This window comes from Crinia signifera, chromosome 5, assembly GCF_055691185.1.
Source record: "Crinia signifera chromosome 5, ASM5569118v1, whole genome shotgun sequence".
NCBI lineage: Eukaryota > Metazoa > Chordata > Amphibia > Anura > Myobatrachidae > Crinia > Crinia signifera.
The window spans coordinates 114,646,704-114,664,878 of NC_139221.1; the positions used below are offsets into that span (position 1 = coordinate 114,646,704).

The 18,175-nt window shown below is 41.3% G+C and overlaps 1 protein-coding gene across 3 annotated transcripts in view; it reads left to right on the forward strand.

Moving 5' to 3' along the window:
• ATXN1 (ataxin 1) overlaps positions 1-18,175 on the forward strand; it is a 309,499-nt gene that overhangs the window by 155,959 nt on the left and 135,365 nt on the right. For all 3 annotated transcript variants that reach the window (XM_083187879.1, XM_083187877.1, XM_083187878.1), the window contains exon 3: positions 5,540-5,610. The gene's annotated coding sequence lies outside the window, so the exon portion shown is untranslated. The remainder of the gene's footprint in view (positions 1-5,539; positions 5,611-18,175) is intronic.

Genomic DNA, 18,175 nt, shown 5'->3' on the forward strand with positions numbered 1-18,175 from the left:
GTAATATTGTATTTTTTACTTGCATGGCATTACCTTGTTGTTGTGATGTGATGTAATTGGAGCATGGCTGGGAGGACAATCTGCCGGACAAACACGCATAATGAAGCAAATATTTTGCAGAACATATTTCAAAATTCATCTCCTCCCAACAAGTGTCCTCAATTTCCCTTTTTAAATAACTTTCTTAACAAACTGTATTGTGTCATATCACAGTAAACAAACTGGAAGCCTTAGTTGTTGTCACCTTTTACATTACCACTTACACCTTTGGTTGTGCAATTAGGGTAATTGGCTGAGATCCCCCTCACTTTAATATCAGTGTTGCCGTACCCACTGCCTACAAATGAAACATAGTGATTTCATTCTGTGGCAGAATGGACGGTCATTGAATAACTCCAGCAGGTGTATTGCTCTGTAATAAGTTTTATCTGAATTTCATTGCTATAGAGAATAAGAATGCAGGCGATTGAGTTGTAGGCAGCTGTGGAAGCCACATTTATACTAATACATTTATACTAATACACATTTATACTAACGTGAGAACCCCTATGACTATTGCATGGGTTTGTGCATTTACAAGTGTGAGCTGGTACCGCGCCAATGATTTTCCGCAAAATGCCACAGTTGTCATCATTAGAGTCTGCAGTGGCACCAGTCCCATGCAAGGGGCTAGAGATCTGTTAGAAATACATGCCCATGACATGCACGCAATATACAGTGGTGCCAAGCACTCACATTGTTGTCACCCCTAAATGCCCAATTAACATTGGTTATCTGCCATAGATGGAAACACTACCAAATATTGTCATTACTCCATATATGGTTCATAACAATCAATGGTCATGGCCAACCCTAAGGCCGGTTACATATCAGGATGTGTTTCCAGACAATCTGACAGCTGACAGGACAATTTATCATGCCTTGCGCGCACACTGTAGATTTGGCCAGCATGGCATCATACACAAGGGCAGATGTATATCTTAGAAAGAGATAAATGTGAGGGTGATAATTGTCCAGCCAATCAGCTCCTAATTGTCATTTTCAAACACATGGCATGGCAGTTAAGAGCCGATTGGCTGGACATTTATAATTTTTTATTACCCTTACATTTATCTCTTTCTAAGGTTTAATACTTCTAGTATTACTTCTAGTTGACCATGCAGCATGGCCAATCAAAAAATACTATGTACCGTATGACCTGCAGGAGTGTGCAATTAGCCATACGCACTGTACGATCTGCACAATATGTCGTTGAAAATTGTCTGACAGTGACAAACTGTGCTAAGATCATTCATGTGTGCACCCAGCCTAAGCCTTCAATATCTAATTTAATCCTTCATTTTGCCTATTCTTAATACAGTCTAACAGTGCAAAAGTCTTGAGTAAAATAGAAAGTTCTTGTATTCAATATTCTTTTCTGGCATGGATGTGTATTGATAATATAAGAATAGTAATATAAATAATACAAGATTTATTCAAGGGCTTCAAATGAAAATAAAAAAATATACAGACTAGATAGCCTATACAAGTTTAAATAAAATCTATATGTACTGTGTACTATATGATAGATTCACCTACATGAGAGTGTTGCTCATTATCGCTGCACAGCAAAGCAGCAATCAGGTTTATAGAACTCCTCTTGGCAGACTTTGCTTTGCATGTATGAAAGTGGAATGTGTTTGTGGAACGATTGGTCACATGTTTATGAATATCATCATCATCAATGAAATGAATGACTCATTCACACATGATTGTCCTGTGTGGGCTACATTTTGGGCACAGATCTTACTATTAAGTGAAAATATGTCTCATTCTGCCACAAACTGTATTGAGTATGGCTAGCTGCAGAAGATGTTCTGTATGCATGTTGTTGTGCTTGCTATAATATACTGTATGGATTAGTATAGGTGGTGTGAAACACTTAAAAGTCCTTTAAAAAATAAACCAAAATTTATATTCTTTCTCGCATTTGAGTCTAAAAAAATTATATATAGATATATATATATATAGATATAGATATATCTATATATATATATATATATATATATATATATATATATGAGAGAGAGATATATATATATATATCCGCAAACTATATTTCCGTGTAATGTCAAGAGACTTTTCTTTCCTCCCTATATAATAAGTATTGCATATAGCAGAGTGGAGGAAAAATGGAAACAATCTGAAAAAAATTGGGACGTCCTGAAGTTGTTATTTTGGCATAAACCCCTGGACGTAAAAAGTATTAATTGTAAACAATAGTATTAATATGTATAATAGCATCTAATTTTGTATAGTTATGCTCTGATGGATAAAATAAATGTTGTTAAAAGAATACTATTAATGTAGTGATCAGACTTGGCAATGTCCAGCGCTATAGAACAAGCAACATTTTGTAAAATGAAATCACAACAGTCTGCAGGGTTTTTCCTCAAAATAACAACAAAATGCCAGTGATTTATTTCCATAATCATTTCTGTCTGTTCTGTACTATAAGATCCAATTGTGAGTTTATAGAGAACAGAAAAGGCAGAAGACATTTATAATAATGGGGCAATAACAGCAAGGCCTGACAGCTATAAGGTGGGAGCTTGATCTCTGCAGTTACACAGATAACTGCCTGTATTACACAAATAGCATTGCATGCTCTTGTCTTGAGATGACAAAGCAAACAGATGATCTTTCATTGAAGGCTAAGGTGCCTACCGATGTAGCCATGCTCCTCTTTGCTGTGATGCAGCATGGTGTGCCAGGCTTGGACTATTCGCAGCTTGCACTTGCTCCATTAATTCCATTAGGAATTATTATGGCACTCACCGGCTGCAAACAGTCGCATCCCAGCGCACCATGCAGCATTGCATGATGCAGCATGTACTAAGGCAGGCATACCCAAAGTCCAGAGAGGCAACACTTCAGGGGGTCGGGGGCAAGGCTGACATCACTTGGCCCTGCGAAATGCAGCAATCGCATCATTTAAGCCCCGCTCCCTCACCGCGGACCCACGATTTGCGGCTAAGGGGAGAGCGGGGGCTATGAACAGAAAGCGGGAGATTTTCTCACCTTTTGGGGGGGGTAAAAGCAAGATATATTGGAGATACACTATATGGACAAAGTATTTGGCCATACCTGTTCATTATTGAATTCAGGTGTAATCAGGCACCTAGTCATGTATTCTCCATTTGCAAACATTTGTGATACAAAATGCATCTTTGTGAAGAGCTCAGTGACTTGTTGTGACTGTGGGGATCCCACCTTTGCACTAGGACAGTTCATGAAATTTCATCCCAGCTGGATATTCCACAGTCAACTCTAAATGTTGTTGGGACAGATGTATGAACGTGGCTTGACTTTTGTAAAGATTGTGTCCCGCTTAAGTAAGTGTAAATCCCAGCAGCCACTGCGCCAAAGTCTAGACACTGTCTGAGCCACTTCCAGCGACCACTGCCTCAGTGTTTATTAATAAAGCTTTATTGAATGAAAAAAACAAAAACATACAAACAAACACTGCCAGGCCAGAGCTGGCAAAGAGAAAGGAGCAGCACTGGAACCGACGCAGCGGTAAGTGACAGGGGCACACTATTGCCCAGACAAATATCGGAATCATATGATTAGTACATTTATCCAGAATGAAATTAATAACATTTAACCAGCTTTATTGCAGCTAATGCACATAACGCTGTTTCATACATCTGCTCCTTTATTAGAAAGCAGAAGCATTTTGCAGCAAAAGAAACTCCATCATAAACCTTAAAACCACGTAAAATCACAGAGTGGGGTCAAGGACTGCTAGGGCACATGGTGCATAAAAGTCACCAAAAGTGAAGAGTTCCACAATTTCACTTGCAATAATGTAACCACAAAAGGTGTGTGGCAGGAACTTAATTGAATGAGTTTCAATGGCCAAGCAGCTGAATGCAAGCTTCACATCACCAAGTCCATTGAAAAAACATCGGATAGAGTAGTGTACTGATGCTGGACTGTTCTGTGGAGTGATGAATCATGCTTCTCTGTTAGGCAGTCAATCCTAGCATCTGGGGAGCGTCTGATTGCATTATGCCAACTGTGAAGTTTGATAGAAGAGGGATAATGGTATGGGGCTGTTTTTCAGGGTTTGGGTTAGGCCTCCAACTCTAGTGAATGGCAAACTTACCGGGAGAGAAATAAATAATTTGATGGTGCGCGACCATCGAATAATTTCTCTCCTGTTCCACTACAAGTGAGGGGATGTGTTAGGACAGTGAGGAAATTTGGGTGCTGTGGGTTGGACATTCGGCCTGGTGGCAGGTGGCATTTACCTGTTTTCTAGGCTGCGAACCTATGCAGCCTAACGAACAGGTCTGAATCAGGCCCTTGGTCTTCACACAATACATCCTGAGACGAAGCCACTGAATGGTGAGGGAATGATGCTGGTAGAGAGTGATCGGTGAAAGAATACACAAAATGATAGCAAGTATTGAGGGAGAGGGAGCGGAGGAGGAGGCAGAGTAAGTAGTCACGAAGGCAGATGGAGGATAAGATGAGGGAGTGGACTTCCTTTTCTGTGGTTGTGTGGAAGTAGCACACGGTAGCAAAGCTGGACAGAGGATGGGGGGCTGGCAAAGCTGCCAAGGGGAGACAGGAGATTTCATGTTGGACTGCCTTAATTTTGGAGGAGAAAAAATTAGGCAAGGTCAGTGGCAGTAAGGGAGGATTTAGAGGGGAAAACGGGGAGCAAAGGAGAGTGTCGAAAGTATGAAAGAGGTGGCAGGGACTGGAGGACTGAGAAGAGATGAGCAATTGGAAAAAGGTTTGTTTGGTGAAGGAGAGGGGAGAGCTGTAGTACGAAAAAGTAAACCTGAAATTGAGGATCTCCACCAGCAAGAGATTTCCTCCATAGTCGCTCAGCAGTGCATAGTCCATTTTTGCAGGAATCAGGTCAGTTTAGAGGGGTTGGGGTTTAGAACTATGGAGATGAGATCAACAGAATCAAATGTGTATGTGAGGGTGGGATTATAGAATGAGATTATCTGGTTGGTGCATGCCATGGTGGATAGAGGAGAATTGAGAGGATAGGATAGTGGGGTTGAGAAACAAAAGATTGAGTTTGGTGTGGGGTTGTCTTGATGTGGAGAGGAGTAGATGATGGGGAAAGAGAGTAGATGGTGGTCAGACAGGGCATAAGGAGAATTGGAGAAGTCAGATTTATCACACCAGTGGGTAAAGACAAGTCAAGGGAGTGGATGAAACAGGGAGGAGAAGGAGAGGGTGAGAAGATTAGTGGATGTTCCCATCACTATACGTGCAGATGTACAAGTGATCAGTCTGAAATCAGATTGGTCTTTGTGTCTGATTTATATCTGAATAGAATGCAATTCGGTCAATATGTACAGTGTGAAAAATGCCAAGATCCCACAGCAAAACAGACTTGTGTCCAACTCTGAAACAGGCCAAATGTCTCTTAGGGCATCTTTATTTGCACTGTTCTTCATACAGAAATGCTTGTTTTAAACTAGCTATATTTACAAAAAACTAAAGCCAGTATTTACTGTTTGTCTTACAGCGTTTTGAAAATGGTGGTAGACAAGCCTCATAAATTACATATTCACAGTGATGCCAAGAATACAGAGACTGGTAAGTACAAAGCATGTGTCATGTAATTCCCATTTTTTTCAGATATTATGTGTTCGCAAATGAAATGACCATGTTCTAAAATTGCATTTTTGTGAGGTTAAATTAAAGTACAATTTTAATATTTTGATTTATGGCCCACTGTGGTGGTGGCTGGTCATCATTATCATGCGGTCATTGGCCTTTATGTGAAGGCCTGGAGTTGTAGCTCCATCCACTCCATTGGTAATCTAACCCCAGATATCCATATGAAGTATACCTTAGTACAAGTTTAAAAGTAGGTTCACAGTCTAGCCTTAAATGTGACACTTTTTATTATTGATGGTTATTTGCTGTAAGTGATGGACAACTGTATTGGCCAAGAGAATGATACTGGACAATATTGTTTAATATACCATCCCATCTCTTATTTTATATATTTTGATTTTTTTTTCTGTACAGTATGTGTAGGATATGGATTTATATTTTAGTTTACAATACAATTTACAATAATCAAATAAAAGTTATAATAGTATTCCTACTAGGAACAGGGGCGGGCAGGGCACCGCTGCATGGGGGCAGCGTCAAGGGGGCAGAACGGGCCTGCCCACGTCACTGTTCTGGGCGGTCCCAGGCCGCCAATATCACAAAAGGGGTGTGCTCGGGACCGAAAAGGGGCGGGCCCGGCCGCCATCCTCAAGAAAAGGGGCGGGCCCGGCTGCCATCATCACTAAAGGTTGTTGGTAGAGATGTGCACTGGACACACTTCGTATTTTGGTTTTGGATCTGGATCTCCCTTCGTGTTCTGGATCTGGATTAGTTTTGCCAAAACCACCCTTACGGGTTTTGTATCTGTATTTTTTTTTTTATTATATAAAAAGCTAAAATCACAGACTTTAGGGGTCTTTTTTTTGTTCCTACAGTAATATTAACCTCAATTTAAATTTATTTCCACTAATTTCTAGTCTATTCTGGACATCACAGCTCACAATATTGTTTTTAGGCCAAAAGGTTGCACCAATGTCGCTGAATGACTAAGCTAAGTGACACAAGTGGGCAGCACAAACTTGTGGCACTGCAGTGGCAGACCGGATACCTGTTTTAAAAACTAGGCCCCAAAGAGCACATAATGCAAAGAAAAGAGGTGCAAATTTTGAATTGTCCTTGGGCCCTCCCTTCCACCCACCCATATGTTGTATAAATAGGACATGCACACATTAAAAAAAACAATAATTTTATTACCGGGTCTGCCACACGACTGTGGCTGATATGATTGGCTTGTTTGACCCATTACAAAAAAGAAGCAATTGATCTATCTCTCCTTGCACAAACTGGCTCTACAGAGGCAAGATGTCCACCTCATCCTTTGATTCCTCACCCTCTTCAGTGTGTACATCCTAATCCTCACAGTATTGATTCGTCCCAGCTGTGATCCACCATCACAGGTCCCTCTGTACTTTCTGGAGGCAATTGCTGTTCTTCCTGGAGGAATTTACAATTAATTTTGAGGAGCATCATCTTCTCTACATTTTGTGGAAGCAACTTCCTATGCCGATCGCTGACAGGTTGCTGGCTGCACTGAAAAGTATTTCAGAGTACACAATGGAGGGGGGACAAATTAGGTAATGTACAGTGACATGGCCTGCAGGACTACTACTGATCCCGATCCAGGAGGAAATTGACGATGAGGGAGATGGTGGTGTGGATTGTAGGTGCTTGACTTCAACAAGAAACAGTGATTTAGGGGGTCACTGGAATGCTTACACTCTTAGCCAAAGTTTCTGAACTTGACAATGGCTTATGTTGAATGCACTGCAGGTGACATGTATGTAGGTGGTTTGCATCCTTACCCCTACTAATTACGCTTTTACAAAGACTAGATGTGGTGCGACAGTTGTTGTCCGGATTTAGATAAAAATAATTCCAGACCGAAGAGACCAACTGTCTCCCTTGGTGCCTGATTCTAACAAACCACATCAGAAGCCACATTGACCACTTCCTCCTCAGTGCCAGATACACCAATATCCTCCTCATCCTTGTGTACTTCTACATTGACATCCTCAATGACAATGTCATGAAATGGACTGGTGGTGCTCCTTCCAGCACTTGCAGAGGGTGTGCAAAAGGTGAAAGAAGCCTTCTCTTCCCATACAGTGCCGGGAAGGTCAGGCCTAGGCATCACAACTTCAGGCGCTCTTGTGGATTTGTGATATCTGTGGTTAAACAGTTTTTTAAATGTATGTATTGTTTTAGTTTTTCTGTGGAGGTGCAAACCATGGAAAGGATTTTGCCGATTCTTTTCTCTAACCGCTGCTTACGTATGTTTATACTGTGAAATTGCTTTGAATAAAGAATTGCTGGATTCCCCACCTATGTTCCTGAGATACTGAATAGTTAAAAAGTCAGGGAGCCAACTTTGTATTCTGCTGTGGAGACTTCTGCTTGCTCAAGAGCACATTTAACAACTAACTTAATTTACACCAATTATGTTCGTTTGCTGTGGGCTCATGGAAAATACATATTCCCGTCTGATTCACTGTTTTAATTGGAACGATTTTCCTGATAGGGATGACAGAACATGTCAAAGTGGGAAAAATAAATTAGGCAACAATAAGCAATTTATTTGTCTGCAGTTTAGTACAGTATAGTTGGAACACCGTATTCCTTGTAGGGCTTTATGTTCTCTTACATTCTTTAATCCATCATTTACTACAGTAAGTCAGTAACAAAAATGGGGACATAAGGAGATTGTTAGATCATTTACTAGTTTTTCATCTCTTAAACAGTAGATCATGCACTTCCTGCACCAGTGTGCACCATTATACTGGTTGTGTATTGAATCCTCACCAGGAGGGAATCTGTTCTATCAGTGCAATAATAATCATCAGTTTTACTAACAAACCTAACTAAGCACTTAATAAATACGGTTATCCAACCTGAGAAAGAGTCTGAGGGCATGATCTTGTAACAGTCTTTTTTAATAGTAGCAATATTTTCCACACCTGAATACAAATTTACATGGACTTGCAAGTATCGTCTTGCTACAAAACCAAAAATAAGGCAAACGGTTAATATAAATAAATTAAATGACAATAAAATATTAATGTCTTTTTACTATTAAGTCTGTCACAGTGATACAAAATGCACTTTTTCTGAATCTGCTTAATATCATGGGATTGCCCAGAAAATCATACTGTATAAATCTCGAGTATGCCGAATCATTCCGCACTTCCGTTCAATGCAATATTTTTATGTTGAAAGTTGGGCGCATCAGGCAGGGAAGGAGCACAGATAAGGTGTGGCCATGCACTGTGAGATATCTCGCAGTGTATGCCCATGATATCTGCTAGGTGTCAGGCTTCCTAATAAAATGTCTGTAGGTCTGATAAGGCATTTTATATGACCATGTATGACCCCAGCATAAGATTTTTTTTAGAAACTATTGCTGGAGTAACTAAGTGATACTCAACTGCTCAGTGATATTGGCCTAGCTTTTCTGATTTGTGCATGATAAATGAAACTGAAAAAAATAAAGCAATTAAAATAATACATAATACAAAAGTTGATATAGAATTTTAAACCTATAAATAAGTTCCTCTAAAAAAAAAAATTGTTTAAATATATTGACATTTCTTGGTTTTATTAATGCTGTATCTTCTGCAGTTGATATTTGGGCATGGCCATTCCTCACCACTGTCCGGATTTTTTGCTGGACAGTTCCATTTTTGGGGGGGGCTGTCCCATATATAATATAATGTTGTTGTAAAAATAAAGTAATTCTATAATTTATCATTCAGCATTGTGATTGTGTTCAATTCCTTCAGAAAGGAGACATAGTATTTTTTTTTAAAACCAAAAAGCAAATCACACTTTACCAGATGTACCATAATGTTCCAAATATCTTGCATTATATAAAGAATACCACAATAAATCTATTAATCCATTACTTATATTATAAGTATTTTCTTGGTATGCACCAATGAATCTTTGGTGCGCTCATTCTAAGAAAATGCAAATAACATAAGTAATAGATTACCAAACATGAGAAGAAAATGGGACTCAATACATTTGTTGAAATGAAAGGACATATACAAAAAAATGGACAGACAATATAAGATTAGGAAAGGTAGTTCACAAAATATTAGTAGTTAAATAAAGTTTGTTACCTAATGAAAAATAGTATACAGTGTTGCTGTTTATGAATAATTCACAATAACTGAAATGTCAGGTGCCCGCTGGCAGCCAGTCACACACTGCCGGCGCCACTGAGGAAGTATCTGAGACTGAGTGAAATGGCACCTCACTCTTAGCTCCTGAACGTCACAGAAATCCCAGCGGCAGTGACTGTGAAATCCCACAAGAGACTGATAGTGACTTCAGCAGCACCTCGGCGGGCGGTGCTGGCAGCGGCTGTTAAGTAGCGAATTCAGAGACGCAGTTGAATTATGCTGTGCTCTGATATCAGTACCAGCAGCACGCACAATTAAGGGGGACCCTCTCACCCTTTCTGGGATCTTGCCATGTTTTTAAGGGAGACATAAAGACTGGGGTCATGAACAGCAGCTCACAATTCGCTAGACATGCCCCCATAGTGATAAAAATGCCTCCTTTCCTATTTAGTAGAATTGCCCTGCTACATGCAACTACAGTATTTTTGTACCGTACCAGCTCTGTATTTCACATAACAATGAATGGGGTGTAAACAGGAGGGGGAATCACAAGCTGCAATATTTTTTACTTTTTAAATAAAAAATTTACTTCTTTGGGTAAACTTTTTCTTTCTTTCTGCACATCTTCTTCACGCTGGTTTTGAGCTTGGACTGTAAGAGATATTGCTGCATAGATTATCGTGTGATTCCCCAGTTTCGGGTCAGTTGGGATAAATATTTGCTTAGTAGTAGTACAGATGAAACCGTAAATGGCCCTGAGTAGGTGCTGCACTCTGTGCCCTTATTTTCTTATTCAATGCAAATGAATCATGATTTTCTGTGCCTATGTCTGTTAGCTGTACCTATCCTATTAAGCACCCACAGTAGAGGTAGGTACCTTTTTTTTTTTTATAAGATTTGTTTTGTTAAATATGCATGGAATTACAGGTTATGTAATGGTTAGCAATATTGTCTCACAACACTGAGGTTATGGATTATAGCCCCACCTTACCCTAACTGTGAAGTTTGTATATTCTCTCTGTGCTTGTGTAGGTTTCCTCCAGGTACTCTGGTTTCCTACCACACTCTAAAAATATACTGGTACACTCTAATATACTGGTAGATTAATTGGCAATAGACAAACTATTACCTCTGGTGTGAAAGTGTACGTACATTTGTTTAGGACAGACTTGGTGGGCCAAATGGTTCTTATCTATTGTCAAATTCTATGTTTCTATGTTTCTTTGTTAAGAAAGGAAATAAAATGTAGTCACTTCTGGAAATGTAAATACTTGTGCTTAGACTGGTGGGTGCTGGAACATTAGGAATCCTGTATGAATGTAGATAGATATTGCCAAATTCAGAATACTGCTATAGTGTTTATAAAACCCATTTCCTACAGCATGTCCATTTTACCAAGGTAATTCCTTAATTGGAGTAAAAATAATCGTATTAAACAAAACTTTGTGACCATTCAGCTGAAAGTGAATGTTTTCTTTATAAAGGAATTTAGTCAGGGATGTATAAAATATTCCGACCAGCTCTGTACAGATTTTCTGCCCTGAGGACAGTTTTTTATTTTTATATTTAATCATTTTGGTAGTGATGTATTTATCTCTGATATTCAAAAATTCTACAAAAGCAAATATAATTCCTTTCTAAATGCACTGAATTGTTACACTTTACTACAGAAAATGATGATAGTTGTGGAAAGTTAAAAATATATTTTTTAGGAAATGATGGGTGTCATAATTATCTGCAGATGTATCCATATGCAATGCTAGTGGCGTTATACATAACGCTAGAGATCTGTGTGACTTTTTAGCGTTAGGCGTAACCTTTTCCGTTATTTGCAAAATGGACCAAATAGGAAGCACAAACAGCAAATAAGAATGTATTCATGAGGTTTAGCTGTTTGTTGCATTACTTTTTATATATATATATATATATATATATATATATATATATATATATATATATATATATCCTGAACACTGTAGCTGTAATAATGTAGGGAGGGCAGCTGCAATGCGATTCTCCTCTATCTTTTAGAGTTGCCTGAGATAGGTATGAGTCCAGGAAGTTGAGGGGAAACAAGGGTGTGTCTGTGTGTCACATACACACTGTTTAACTGAAAGCATGTAGTGTTCACTCTAGCATTTAGAGCGGGTAGGGGGGCGGACCGGGCCCACCGACGTCTCAACTGGGGGCGGTCCCGGGCCACTGATGTCACAAGAGGGGCGTACCCGGGCCGCAACGTCATCAAAGGCGGCAGGCCAGGCCACCGCTGTCATCAAAGGGGGCGGGCCCGGCCACCGCCAACACCAAAGGGGGTGGGCCTGACCCCTCCGAAGTCGTTTTGCTGCTGGTGAAGTGCTGGGCATCGCCGTCTACGGCGGCACTGGACTTCCCCGTGAGGCTGTTTTACCGGGGCGCCCACTAGAGGGGCAGTAGGCATTTTTCCCTTTAAAAATCGGGCAGGGCGCAGCGCCCCGCTAAAACAGCCTCACGGGGAAGCCAGCGGGAACACTGGTATGTGTATCACATACACAAGAACTATAATTTTGACTGCAAGTTTACCTACTCATCCATTCATCCATGTGTCTGCAATAGCTACAGTATATTTCTAGGCTGATTTTAAACTCAGCCTTTTCATACATTATGCCATACTATATCATACACAATTAGTATTAGATTATAATACTTACTGTATGCTAATCACCATTCACTTAATTTTGTATGAACATTTTGCAATCATCATAGCTAAACTGCAAATTTACATATAAAGGTCTTGCTGTGCCCCCTTTATACACATTAAATAATCATTTCTACCCATACTCCCCTACTCTCCCGGAGGTTGTAGAAGACTTCCTAGGTAAGCGGGCAGGATGCACAAGATCACGCTGGGAATAGCAGGTCCTCTTTGAGATGACTGGGCTAAAATAATGCAATAATAATGATAATGTAAGGGAAAATAATTGTAACTATAAGCATTCTATCTATAGTGGCTATTATAACTTACAGCGGTCCCTCCTGCAGTGGAGTGTATGGTGTAAGTGGCATTAAATCTATATTAAATATAATAATAAGAGATATTCTTTTTTTCACTCATTTCTAATTTTAAATGTTGCGCCACCCACTCAGCACCTGTCATTTTTCAAACGCATGACCGGAGCTGATTTGTTGGATCACCATTTTAGATTAGATTAGTAATGACAATGAGTGATAAGAAGTATATCACTCATTTATTAAATATGCCCCTGTACTATAGGTTATGGTATAAAACATAGACAGACTCATCATAGACAGTCATATCGTCGACCACTAAAGGTCGACAGGGTCTAAAGGTCAACATGGTCAAAAGGTTGACATGGAAAAAGTCGACATGAGTTTTTAATGTTTTTAGGGTGTCTGTCGACATAGGTCAACATGGACACTGTCACAGGGGGATATTCAATCGCCGTCGAGCATCTCCCGTGGGGGAGATGCTCGACGGGCCCTATTCAATGCTGTCTTCCCCGACAGCATTGAACAGGGTTTCCTGGCAGAACGAGCCCGACATCTCTAGCTGTCGGGCTCGTTCTGCCGAGAACAGCCGGGAAGTGACGAGCTGCCGGCTGCAGCTCGTCACTTCCCGGCCGCAACTCGCGGCCACGCCCCCTTCTCGTCCCACTGCAGGCGGGACATTGAATCCCGCCTGCATGTTCTCGGTCGAGCTGACCGAGAACGGGACTGGGTCACGGCAGGCGAGCAAGCTCGTCTGCCGTGACCAGAAGATTGAATACCCCCCTAAGTGTATTGCGTCCCCTCGCATGGCTCGCTGCGCTCGGCACACTATTTTATTCTACATCCACGCCCTAGTGGATGTAGGGCATGAAATATCGCCTGTCGACACATGTCGGCTGAAAATTTTGTACAAAAATTGCAGGTCTGCCCTTTTCGTCCACCTTTTGACCATGTCGACCTTTTGGCCATGTCGATCTATTGTGTGTCAACCTTTAAACCCTGTCAACCTTTTGACTGTCTACCTTTTGACCCTGTCGACCTTTTGACTGTCGACCATTAGTGGTCGACCATATGACTGTCTATCATGAGTCAGTCTATAATCAGTCCAGATACCGTACTATAATACGTACCACAAATACAGTACATGTGCATGCACACACATATACATTAGCATTATTGTGGTTACTACATGAGGTAACCTTTCATGGTCTGCCATGTAGTTGGTAGGTTATGCTGGATGTTGTATATTCACTACATGTGGAGTGTCCTAGGTTGCGAGCCCCGCGATCTGTTCATGCCCTCACTATCCAACTCGGCGTGGAGTTGATTTTCTAAAGTGAGGCGAGCCACCGAGCCCGAAAAGTGCCGAGCGCAGCCAGCGCCACGATGGTACGTGGAAAACGAACCTGAAGCGTGGCGAGCGCAGCGGATTACTTGACGTATATTACTTGACATGTATTCCGCGTCCCCACACGGGGCTAGCCGTGCTTCGGGCTCGTTTTATGCATCCCCTCGCGGGGCTCGCCACTCTTCGGGCTCGGTGGCTCACTACTCTCGCCACACTTTATAAAGTCAACTCCACGCCGAGGTGGATAGTGAAGGTATGAACAGGTCGAGAGGACACGTACTGCTGGGCACGCTGGGCTCGACGCGCTTTGGGCTGACGTGGATAGTGGGGGTGTGCTAAATCGCATTGCATGCAAATCACATGCTGCAAGTGCCAATCAGAGGCAGCTGTTTGCAGTGATTTGTTTTGTGTAGACATTGTTCTGCCAACACAATTGACTGATTTTTGTTTATCAAAAATGCAGAGTATAATAACAGTGCAGGGCTAATATGTGTGTGTGTGAAGAAAGCATCATTTACATCCCAGGTTTCCCTTTTTTTGGATCTCAATCCTCTGCTTACTGTACTTCTATATGTACAGAATTTTTGGTCTATTACAGTGGTTCCCAACCTGGGGTACTAGTACCCCTGGGGGTACTCTGCAGACCAGTTGGGGGTACTTGAGAATAACATTGGTAATGGTGGAAGAAGGAAAAGTCTTTTGATGGCGGCAGAAGACTCCCATTACCATGAGACGAACCACGTTGTGTCACTTTTGGTTCTGTCTGCAGCGTAATTAGTGTCTCCTTTTGCTTTTACCTGACCAGCAATCCACTAGGAGCTACTGTACCTACGCTGGCCTCAAACATCAGCAATCATCTGCCCCATGTCAGGTGTCGAGAAAGCAGAGGCATTAATCCTACAGGCATTAGTGGGAACCCCGATGACAGTGCACAGCCAACGGCCAGACACAGAGAATTATTGACTGCATACTACTCCTCCACTACTCCTTAATATAAGGACACGCATACTGCTCACTTCCACTACACTCGTAAGTACTGTGGATACTGTATTTCAAATTGAGATGAGGGGGTACTCATAAATTAAAAGTCTAATCAAGGGGTACGGGAGATAAAAAAGGTTGGGAACCACTGGTCTATTACATCTAGTAATCTAGACAACTAGTTCTTTTTCATTGGTTCTCTAAAGTGTGTATCACAAATAACACCATACTCGTGCATGCCTAATCCGTATATTATAGCCCATTCACTCATACATCAAATACCCAGTTTATTGTTATTATCTAAATAAATCATTGGTATATTTGAGTATCAGTTATCCAAAATATTCCAAAAGTGTTTTCTTCATCATTATTTAATTTAGCTTTAATTACAGTATATATTAAAAAATGCTTATATATACAGCTTTTTCCTCATACACTATTGCTGCAGTCTCGCCAAATATCCCTTCTTCCTCACGAAGGCCCTTATTCTGGTTGGTGCGGTAATGTCCGCGTGCGTTCGTGCCGCCGATGTTTTGTGTCTGCCATGTGCAGAGGCGTCTCTGCGCATGTGCGAACGGGACGCACGGCCAAATTCTGCATGAAATGTGTACACTACGAACAGGGGGTGGAGAGGGGCGTGAAGGGCTGTTTGGGCTCATTACCATATGTTTACACCCCGCGTATCATGGGCGTTCCCATGCAAACGCTGGGCGTACGTATGGTAATGCGGCCGTGACGCACGTGTAGGGGGCGGACATATGACAATGCCGGATGTCAGCTGCCCGCCCAGATCCCTGCTTTTGCACGGAGAAATGCCCGTGTGGTCTGAGGTTGCGGGAGCTGGCGGACCACTCGGTCCTGCATTCGATGTTCTGCGACCATCGAATGATGGGGGAGGTTCCAAGAGATGGAGGAGGTGTATCCGTAAGAAATTCACTCGTGCTCCGTGTGGTCAGCGGATTACCGCATTCGGACGGAGTGAGCGATCCGTATGAAAGTGGGAGTTTAGGACGCACGGGCCTGGCCGCATATTCGGCTCCGGCCGCACCGACCAGAATAAGGCCCCAAATGCTTTGTTATCAGACTCTCACAGATATACAAGTGTCATATACTGCATTGCGATAAGACTCACTTTGAGTAAAAAGACACTCAGCTCACTTGTGCCATATATATATATATATATATATATATATATATATATTTTAAAGGTATGGGAACAACCGTCACTCAGGACTTAGAAGACAATGCAGGTATCTAGCTCTGGTGCCTCCACCATAAGGGGTTAATTCCTCTGTAATGTACTAAAGGAGTGGCACTCAGAGACTTTAATAGTAGAAGAGTGGGACTCTACTATTCAAGTCTCTGAGTGCCACTCCTTTATCTACTATATATTATATCCATGCAAGTCTGAGAGCGAGGTATACCATGGCAAGAGATGAAGTACAAGCCAGTCAGTATCTATCTGCTATGCTACAGGCTGTGCTTAAAAATGACAGGAGCTCATTGGTTGGTACTTATCACCCTGCATGCTTTGAAACCTCTCCCCTTGAGAGTTGCATTTAACTCCATTTTGTGACCGGTCCTGTAAGTTATAGCACTGTGCTTGCTCCATGGCCAAGCTTATAGGACTATGGACAACTATTTATTTAATTATCTATTAGCAGTGTCTTATGTAGTGCAGCAAATTCCATTGCGCTTTGCAAAATCCGTTGCCTATCTCTCACTGAACGGGTGTTCAGTGGGAGATATATAACAACACTTACCTCTCTAGCAGGAGAGGAAAAGAACCAGCACTCACAGTTTGTCAAGCTCCAACGGTCCAATAAAGACGGTAACGTTGTTGTAGTAGACCTCCGTGTCTGTCTATTGTTTCATATCCTGAAGTTCTCTGAGTGCCGCCATCATCTCCTGTACTGTACTTAGTGCTCATGCACTTTGAATGGCACCTGGGCCATACCTGATATACTACTGCTACATTCGAGTGCCACTCGTTCCACGCTTGCCGTGTGGACAGAGCAATACAGCCGGACCAGGCGCCGATGGAAAACCGCAGGCAGTGATCAGTTGCAGACGGAGCGCATCAGGTACGGAGCAGTCAGCCGGGAGCTTCCACAGGTACAACACGGACCAGACCAAAACGTCACCACTTCTCTTTTCCACACATATATATATATATATATATATATATAAATATTGTGTTGTCTGGCCGGCTCTCCAACTAAAAGACCGTAGATACAATGCCTGGGTGCCTGCAGAGAGGGCACAACAGTGGACTCAAAAACAGAAAGATTGTACAGAGGCACTCCCCGGACTTCAAAATATATATTCAAAATATATATATATATATACATATATTCGTTTAAATGTCTGTTTTGCCACTGAAAGTTCAACATTGATTAAGATTCATTGTAATCAATCTGAAATCCTGCAAATTTGATTAAGTTCAACCTTTAATAAATATATCCCTCTTTGTATGAGGGCACATCTGTATCCTAGATGGCCAGATAAATTTGCTTAGGAAAACTATTATTCCGTCTATAGAATTTTTATTGGATGCATTAAACCATTGAGAGCAGAGGATGATTTTCCACAAGTCAACCCAGGCGCCTGCCTCGTACCCACCAGGACCCAATGGGCCTTATAAAGATCTCCTGGCCATCCAAACTTTGGGGAGTAGTCATGTCATTGCTTATATTTGGAGACTAGTGATGTCACTTGTGCCACATGACTTTAAAAGCATTTTTTGATTAAACATATACATTTTGGTTATTTATTATGTAAGAAATATTATGAACTTTCAGTAAAATAAAAAGGATATTCAAAAATGAGCTTGAAGTACTGCGAGAATTCCTGCTATCTTATTACAATTAGCAAATGATGTGTTCTCTGCAGTGATACCTGATATTAGCACTTGGCCATGTGGTAAATACTAGGAATCAGTGGACAAGGATTAACCGTTAATATTTATTTTATCTTTGCAGTTTTTGTAGTCTGTCAGTATGAATTGAATGAAAGAATAAAGATTGTGCACTCTATAGACCTGACCAGTGTGTTACAAATCTGGTAATAAATTGCTCTTCGTTAAATTGTATAATTCCCATGGAAT